Here is a 9,769-nt window from a genome sequence, read left to right on the forward strand (position 1 = left end):
TCAAAGCCGTTTAGATGAGCTTAGATGAGATCGCCAAAATGATTAAGTAACATAAAGCACTCACTGAGGCCCTAAAGAATGTAGGGAAGGGAATGGAATTAGTCGTTGATGCATCCAAGATGAGCACCACTATTTTCCTCTTCAACCCTACCACCTGTAGGGGCACTGGCGAGCCCAAATTGCTCGTCAACTGGCATTGAGAGATGGAAATTGTTTTGGAGGTTGTCAACTGTCTGGATAAAATTAAAGTAGAGCAGGCTGCATTTTAGCTGAGGGACGAAGCTGGGGTGTAGTGGCACCTCGAGAGGGAGGCTGCACGTGAGTATTATAAGAATTTGGGTGAGCTAGCGATTCCTTGGACAGAGTTCAAATAGGCAATGATGCATCAGTTTGTTTCAAAACATATTCGTAACATGTTGAGGGCTGAGTTCGACACGTTTGGCATGGCCGATAGTATGACCGTGGCTGAATACTATAACAAATTCAATGAGTTGTCGCGCTATGCAGAGGACGTGAAGCTGAGTCAACTGAGTCTGGCTCTCCGTTTCGAGAGAGGGTTGTCATTGAAGATTATGGAGAAGCTACCTGCTGGGGTGATCTCGGACTTAAAAAAGGTTTATAAGAGGGTGGGACATGATGAGAGGTTGGTTGACATGGCTAAGGAGGCCAAGGAAAAGGTAAGTGGGAAAAGAAAGGCTGAGAATGAAGGCGGTAACCATCAAGCTTCAAGCGTGGTAACCACAACAAGGTTAGAGCTTATTCTGGTAGGTCTAGATTTAGTGGAGGATCTCTCTACGGGGGAAGAGGTGGTCGGAGTGCTAGTGACAACTCTACTTTATACTACTTCAAATATGGCGAAGTAGGCCATACACGATTTGAGTGTAAGAGTGCTGGGGGGGGCTTCTAGCTATCATATCAAGGGAACTATTCGAAGACTCCGAGTCAGAGTATAGCGAGTAGAGGCCAGCTGGGTCATGGACCAGTCAGGGTGGTTAGAACAACAACAACAACAACAACAATAGCAGTTATAACCACAATAATGGTGGATCTTATCAGCCCTCGAACAACAATGCGAACAAGAATTCGGCGGCCAAGCCCACTACATCAGCAATTACGGTGCAAACAGGGGGTCCAAAGAATAGTGGAAAACTGTTTATGATGGGTAAACAGGCGGCAGAGGATGATGCGCAAGTCGTCACTTGTATTTTTCTTGTTAACCATAAACCAACTTGTGTTTTGTTTGATTCGGGGGCTACCCATTCATTTTTGTCTCGAAATAATGCTTTAAAAATGGGTTTGGAAGAGTTTGAGTTGATTAAAGATAATGTGTTTATACTATCGGGGGAGTCGGTGTCATAACATAAGTTGTATAAAGGGGTGTCTATGGTGCTTGGGCAAGTAGACTTACCGGTTAACTTACTCGAGTTTCCTTTGAATGGGTTTGAGGTTATTGTCGGGATGGATTGGTTGGGTAAGTATGAGGCTAAGATAGGATGTCGTCAGAAAAAGGTGTCTGAAGGGTCCTAAGGGAATTAGAGTGTCATATCGGGGGTTTGTGGTGAAACCCAAGGTTAAGATGATTGCAGCTATGACTTTAAAGCCATATTTGAGGAAGGGATGTCCTATGATCCTTTGCCATATGAGGGATACTCTCATGGAGAAGCCATCACCGGCAAAGATACCTGTTATGGGTGAGTTCGATGATGTCTTTCAGGAGGAGTTACCAGAGTTACCTCCTAAGAGGGACACTGACTTCAGTTTAGAGCTTAAACCAAGGACATGACCTATATCTAAGGCTTTGTAGCCTATTGGACCAAAGGAGCTGGAAGAGTTGAAAAAATTGTTGAACGAGTTTTTAGATAAGGGGCACATTAGACCTAGCGTATCACCTTGAGGTGCATCAATTCTTTTTGTGAAGAAGAAGGATGTCAGCTTGAGGTTGTGCATCGATTACAGAGACTTGAACCACGTCACGGTGAAGAACAGGTATCCTTTGCCGAGAATTATAGACCTGTTTGACCAGTTGAGTGGTGCCGAGGTGTTTTCAAAGATTGATCTAAGATCGGGCTACTACCAGTTGAGGATCGCGGATGAAAATATTCCTAAGACAGCTTTTCGGTCGCGGTATGGTCATTAAGAGTATTTGGTGATGCCTTTCGGGTTGACAAATGCGCTCCAGCAGTGTTTATGGATCTTATGAACCGAGTCTTCAGTCCGTTTTTAGATAGATTCGTGGTGATTTTCATTGATTATATTTTAGTCTATTCCAAGACTAAGGAAGTGCATGAGGAGCATTTGAGGTTGGTATTGCAAACTTTTCGCGATAACCAAGTATATGCTAAGTTGTCCAAATGTGAGTTCTGGTTGGAGAAGGTGGCCTTTCAGGGCCATGTGATTTCAAAGGATGGTATAGCTGTGGATCTTAGTAAGATCGAGGTGGTGTCAAACTAGGAAGCATTGAAGAATGTTGCCAAAATTCGGAGTTTCCTGGGTTTGGCTGGATATTACAGGAGGTTCGTGAAAGATTTTTCCAAGATTGCTAGGCCGATGACAGCTTTGATGAGGAAAGAGACCAGATTTTGATGGGATGAGAGTTGTGAGATGACGTTCTAAACCTTAAAGGAACGTTGACTATAGCTCTTATCCTAGCTTTGCCAGAGGGAAGTGCGAACTTCGAAGTTTATACTGATGCTTCGAAGAATGGATTGGAGTGTGTCTTGATGAAAAATGGGAAAGTCATTGCCTATGCTTCAAGGCAATTGAAGTCTTATGAGGAGAATTATCATACTCATGATTTAGAGTTGGATGCGGTTATATTTACTCTAAAGATTTGAAAGCATTATTTATATGGGGCGACCTTTAAAGTGTTTTCAGATCATAAGAGTTTGAAGTACATCTACACTCAAAAGGAGCTGAATATGCATGAGAAGAGAGATGGAGCTGATTGGTGACTATGATATGGAGATTATATACCATGAAGGGAAAGCTAATGTAGTTGCAGATGCATTAAATAGAAAGAGTGTGCGTTCGTTATGCACTATCATGTCATTGATGAAATTGAAAGATGAAATGACAAAAATGGGGATCTATATGATTCGCAAGGGAGATGCCAATGGTGATTTGACTATAGAGCTCGAACTTTATGATGACATAAAGAGGAAACAAGTGCTTGATCCCAATATTCAGGAGTGGAAGGCAAGGGTGGAGAAGGGTACTGTTTCGAGATTTTTGATCTATAAATGAGAGTGTCCGGTTCGATGGGAGGTGGTGTGTGCCTAGTGATGCCGAGTTGAAGAAAGTGATTAGGACGGAAGCTTATTGCACTGCTTATTCGGTACATCCGGGAGGTGACAAGCTCTATAAGGACTTGAATAAGACGTTTTGGTGGCCCGGAATGAAGAAAGAGGTAGCGGAGTTCGTGGCTAGATGTTTGACTTGCTAGAGGGTCAAAGGGGAGGAGCGTAGACCGCAAGGTAAGATTCAGTCATTTGAGGTACCTGAGTAGAAATAGGATTCGATATCCATGGACTTTATAGCGGGGTTACCGAGGACTCAGCAGGGTAATAATATGATTTGGGTGATTGTCGATCGTCTGACAAAGTCATCTCATTTTATTCTAATGAAAGATATTGGGTGTAAGATTCAGTTGGCTAATGGATACAAGAAGCATGTGGTAAGACTACGTGGGGTACCAAAGGATATTGTGTCAGATAGAGATGCAAGGTTTATATTGCGGTTTTAGTAAGAGTTGTAGGATTTGATGGGAACTACTTTAAAGATGAGCACGATATTCCATCCTACGGGAGATGGTTAAACTAAGAGGACCATCAAGACCTTAGAAGATATGTTGGGAGCTTGTGTGATGGAGATTTGTGGAAGTTGGGAAGATCAACTTGATTTGATAGAATTTTCTTATAATAATAACTATCATACGATTATTGGAATGGCACCGTTTGAGGCACTTTATGGGAGGAAGTGCAGAAGTCCAGTGTGTTGGGATGATAGCACATAAGCTGTGGTATTGGGACCACAAATGGTACAAGATATGATTGAGCAAGTACATCTGATTAGACAAAAGATGAAGGTGGCCCAAGATCGGCAAAAGAGTTATGCGGATCTGCATCATAGGGATATTGAGTTCCAGGTGGGTGACAAAGTTCTTTTGAAAGTGTCATCTATGCGTGGCGTTATGGGGTTTGGCAAGAGAGGAAAGTTGAGCCAAAAATTTATAGGGCCTTATGAGATTTTGGATCGGATAGGTGAAGTGGCTTATCGGATAGCTTTGCCACCAACTCTTGATCGGGTGCATAATGTGTTCCATGTGTCACAAATTCGAAAGTATGTGAGTGATATGTCTCATGTTCTTAAGGTGGCGAATATTGAGCTTGATGAAGCGCTTACTTATGTGAAAGTGCCAAAGAAAATATTGGATCATAAGGTGTGTAAGACAAGGAACGGTGACACCGTTTTGCTTAAGGTGTTATGGTCTAACCTTAATGTTGAAGAAGCTACATAGGAGCCGGAGGAGGCAATGAGGTAGCATTATCCACATCTCTTTAATCAGGTATGTTTGGTTACTGGGTCGTAACCTTTTGTTTTTTTTTTTTTTTTTTTTTTTGGGGGGGGGGGGGGTATGAGATGATCAAATGTAGTTTTGGGCAATTTTGTGGTCTGTTTTGGTTGTTGTCCAGGTTGTGTGGTCATACTTTGGTTATGTTTTGGGGTATGGTTGGTATTGTTTTTGAGTGGTGTGGGTGGTAGTATGGTTTATGCATGGTTGTACAGATATGGGTGTGAACTTCGAGGACGAAGTTCATTTTTAAGGAGGGAAGACTGTAATACTACAGATTTGTGAGTATAGTGAACTCGGTCGAGTAGGCTATACTCGACCGAGTGGGTCATCGTGTGCTTTGAGACAGGCGACTGCCTTAGGTGCACTCGGCCGAGTATGTGAGACACTCAGTCGAGTAGCACACACTCGGTCGAGTATGTCTGGTACTCGATCGAGTGCCCGTTCTGACGAGTCATTTTTCCGCGGTTTGATTAAGATGATTAGAGAGTTATAAAAACATTTTACGCATTTCTAATCGTCATTTTGCAAACCTAATCACATTTTAAACACTCTGTAATCACCCTAATCATCTCCAAGCAAGTTTGGTAGATTGTTGAGCATTCAGGATCCTCTTGTCTCTGTCAATCGTTTTAGTAAGTCTTTAGTACTTTTAATCAGTTTTTTATCTTAGAGGTTGATTAAACCCTAATTGTTGTTTGAATTTGGGGGAATTGATTATGTTGTTATAGATGTTGATTGGTATTGTATGTATGTTATCGTTTAGGTGGGATTTCGTAGAAGAGCAGCTCTGGCCTTAATGTTGTGTTGATTGTGGAATTTGCGAATAAGATAGGGTTTTCCTACTTAGTTTTTTGTATGATTGATTATAAGTTGATCAGAAAATATGTGATTATCATTGATGTGGATTATTGTGGTATTTTTATATTCTTAACATTGTTGGTATTGATTGTCGAGCCATCATCGGAAGATGGTCTTCACCCCCATGTTCGCCCCTTGTGGGTCCTGTTATAAGGGGGATATGCACATTAATGATCTGGGTACCCTCGTTGCGATAAGCGGGGCTTAGATGGCAAGGCTGCGATCTATCACTTACGGTGTAGGAACCTGTTACGATGGGTAACCTGGAAGGTCTGGGCTGCGGTTACGACATTTGTATTTAGAGGTTGAAGATTGTTTATTGGAGGATTGAATTGTACCTCATGATTAACTATGCAGTTGAATGACCCTTTCATGTTTTCAAAAATTGAGGTGATCCATCAGGGGATGGTGAGCAGAAGTCTAGCAGGATTTATTGTTGAGCTTGCATGAAGGTTTGGATGGGACGTTTGCGAGACGATAATCTTTTAGCTTCCGCCGAGTCTTTTAGCTTCCGTTGAGTTTGGGTATTTAGTCACATGGATTATAGTTGTATTTTCTTTTGGAATTTTGGTAATGTAATTTAATTAAACTACTTTTACTTTAAATATACGTTCTTTGATGGTCTATTTCATATACCTTAACCTCATATAATCGAGATGTTAGCACTTCCGTTTACGAAGGTAACCCTTGGTAAGGTAGATCAAATAGACCATCAAATAACGTATATTGCGAATGGCAGTCTCATAATTCTTTAAACTTGCGAATGGCAGTCTCTTTATTGCCCGCAATGACGTGATCGTCAACATAAACAAAAACATGAAGGAAAGATCCGTTCTTATTATAAGAAAATAGTGAATGGTCAAAAAGACTTTATGTAAAACCATAAGAGTATAAACCAGAAGCTAACTTGGCATATCAGAAACGCGGTGCTTGATGCAGACCGTAGAGACATTTGCGAAGACGACAAAACTTGTTAGGAACGCAATGCCTAAAACCAGGGGAAAAGACATGTAATGTAATACCCGGATATTTTAGGACCCGAAAAGGAACCTCAGGATGCGTGATAAGACCCTTGGGCTTGCCGATAGTGAACTCGAGAGTAAGAGATGACCGTACACTAGACAAAGTATGACTTAGACTAGACCGAGTGAACTTATAGTGGACCGAGTAGGTGTTACTCGGCTGAGTACAGCCGGTACTCGATCGAGTGAGTGGCATTCGGCCGAGTGGGCCGGGCACTCGACTGAGGGCACTGTTCTAGAATGCGTTATAAGCTAACTCATGACTCCTAATCTATCCAACCCTAATTTATTTCCCCTTCTCTCTTTACCACTCTTAATCTCCCCCCTTCTTTCTAGAACTCTCCCTAATTCCCCTCATGGTGTTTGAGCTTGAGTTTGAAGAAGAAGCTTCCTTACCTCTACCTATTTCCGGATCTACCATTTGTAAGTCGGAATCACACCTTTCTATTCCCTTTATTTAAACCCTAACTTTTGGTGGTTTTTTCACAAGTAATTAATTAGTGATTGATATGAGTAATATGGGTAATTAGTAAGTTATAATAAGGTGTTTTGTATTGTATGATAGTGTAGGATGTATTGTGATATTATTGTGTGATTTGTATAGAATGAGACGGTCTTATGAGACGGAATCGGATCAGACTTGAGTAGCTTATGATGATTGCTAAAAGATATGTTTATCCTACTAGGTTTTGATAATGTGTATACTTATTAGTGTGTCTTGCATCATTGTTTTCATAGTATGAGTTGTATTGCATCGTATTGGTATTTGAGGATTTTGGGGAGTCTCATATGTGGGATTGTGGTCGGAAATGCATTATAACTTGATGTTGGTTTGTGACGACATGAGAGTCAAGTTAATGGAGGAATTGATATTTCTAGCATGATTAGGAAGTGTATCTCGTAATGAGTCGTATTTTGATATATTGTGTTGCATATTATATTATTGTGATTGCTGTATATGTTTGAGGAGGTGGTTGTTGTTGAGGAGACGTAAGGCAGTTGGGAGACCGTCTTACGCTTGGGTTGCCTCTTGGAGCTTCCCACTTTAAGAGGGATATGCACATTAATGACTTGAGTCGTGGAGGGACTCGTGTGGTTGAGGCACAACGTCTGGCAGGGATCCGGTTAGCGGCCGGTAGAGTTGATCAAATGGCCGAAGCTCAAAAGCCTGGCCCGACCCAGCGCGTTTTTTTAAAGGGCTTGGGCCTTTTATTTTGGCCCAAAAAGCCCATGGGCAGGCTTAGAAAAACCCAAAGTATTTTAGGGCTGGGTTTGGGCCAAGCATGTGGCCCAAGTTTTGGCCTGGCCCGACCCGCTTTAATTAATAAATGGATATTTTTCTCTTATAAAATTTGTGAAAGTAGCGTTAAAGTTAAGATTCTCTCTTTAGAAACTCATGTATATATATTGAAATTTTAAAATGGTGTTTACATTACATGAATCATATTTACTAGTACAAGATTAATGATTTTAGTGTGGCGATCGTTCTCTTATATTATATTTTTGTAGTATAATTATATATATTTCATCATATTTTACACGATTTTAAAAACTATGTAGGTTTTTAAAGTAGTAGTTAAATGTATTAGGCTTCTTATATCTTTCGGTATGTCGTAAATTTACGGCCCGAAAAGCCCATAAAGGCCCAAAAGCCTGATTTAGCCCATAAGGGCCGGGTTTGGGGTAGATAAATAGGCCCAGTCAATTGGCCCGGCCCGGCCCATTTACATGGGCCGCTTTTCTCATCCAAGCTTGGCCTAAAATCGCATGAGCCCTGCCCATGATCACCTCTAGTGCCCAGGTTCGGTACCACGGGTGTGTCCCGAGTACCTAATTACGGACTGCAGTCCGACTATTTGGTGGGCGGTGCTGCGGTGACATCATCGGGTGTGATATCGTGGTTGTGTCCCTGGTATCGGTGCGATAGTCGTGCATTATCATGGTTGTAGCATTCGGGTCTCATGCATTCTATGTCGTGTTGCTTAATTATGCATTTATGTCGTGTTTAAGTATTTCTATTATTGAAGCTGAGGTGTGTTGGTTGTGTGTAACTGTCACCTATTTTCGGGGTAGCCTGTGTTGATCCATATAATATTTCGGATCATATGGGGAGCAGTTTGCGTACAGGTTGGTTTGGTGTCATGCGGGAGACGAGACGATCTTCGGACTTAGAGTCGAGTAGCAAAGTCTCATGTTAGACGAGATAGTATGATTAGAAAGGTTGTAGTAGTCACGACTTGTACTTTATTCTTTCACTTATTCGTCATGTAATTCATTAAATACTCTATTTATATAAATGTTTCTAAATTGTAATTCCGATTTCACTGCCTCTGGAAACCGAGACGGTAACATTTCCCGATTACCTTGCGGGTAAGAAGAGGGTGTTACGAAGTGGTATTAGAGCGACGATTTTGGAACCTAAACCAATGAACCAAAATGAATTCAGGAGAGTCTAAAAAAATGAACTGACATGAGTACAATAGGAGGTAGGCTGTGGATAGGTAGGCGGCCTCATCTCAAAACTAGATCCTATTGTCTCGGTTGGTCACTACGTGGGAGGTTATTAGTATGGTAGAACGATGTGAGAAATGTTATGTGATATAGGTGTGTTGTGATTTTTGATAGGCTTCTTGCATGATATAATCTTTCATGTGATGTATGATGAAATGTGGAAGTTGGATGAGTAGATTTATGTATGTAGCTTGTTTTGAAAGTGGTTAATACGTGTTGGTGTGAAGGACAATAGTCCCTCTCTTTGTCTTTTATAACGTATGCATGTTTTGGATTTACTAGTGTTATCATTAGAGTATAATTAGTAATGATTATTGGTTGAGTAGTCGCGAGTATGAAGGTAGTGTCCCAAAGACCGTAAGTAGGATGACGTATGAGCTAACTCGGGAGGAGTCACCAATAGTTGGTGGACCCCCCGAACCTTCTCTTTTGATGCAGGGATACCATCAGTCAAGTTTAGTCGGAAATTGCAAGCCATAAGGAGTCTCTCAAATGAGTGCGACTCAGCGCTAGGACGAGTACAGGGCACTCGACCGAGTGGGACTAATTTCCAGAGTCTGTAAAATTTCTGGAAATTTGGCACTCGACCGAGTGCGTTACACGGGCTGAGATTTCGAGTAAAAACACCTTTTTACGTTATCTTATCTCTTTCATTTCTTCATCTTTCCTTATATCTTCAACTCCAAAATCTCTCTAAACACATCACAAAAACTCCATTTTTGTTGTTTGTTGCTTGGATTCAAGTTTCATACTCCTTTTTACTTCATTAATCCTTACCAATTTAATAATGTAAGTGGTTTCTCTT

This window comes from Silene latifolia, chromosome Y (genome assembly GCF_048544455.1).
Source record: "Silene latifolia isolate original U9 population chromosome Y, ASM4854445v1, whole genome shotgun sequence".
Lineage (NCBI taxonomy): Eukaryota > Viridiplantae > Streptophyta > Magnoliopsida > Caryophyllales > Caryophyllaceae > Silene > Silene latifolia.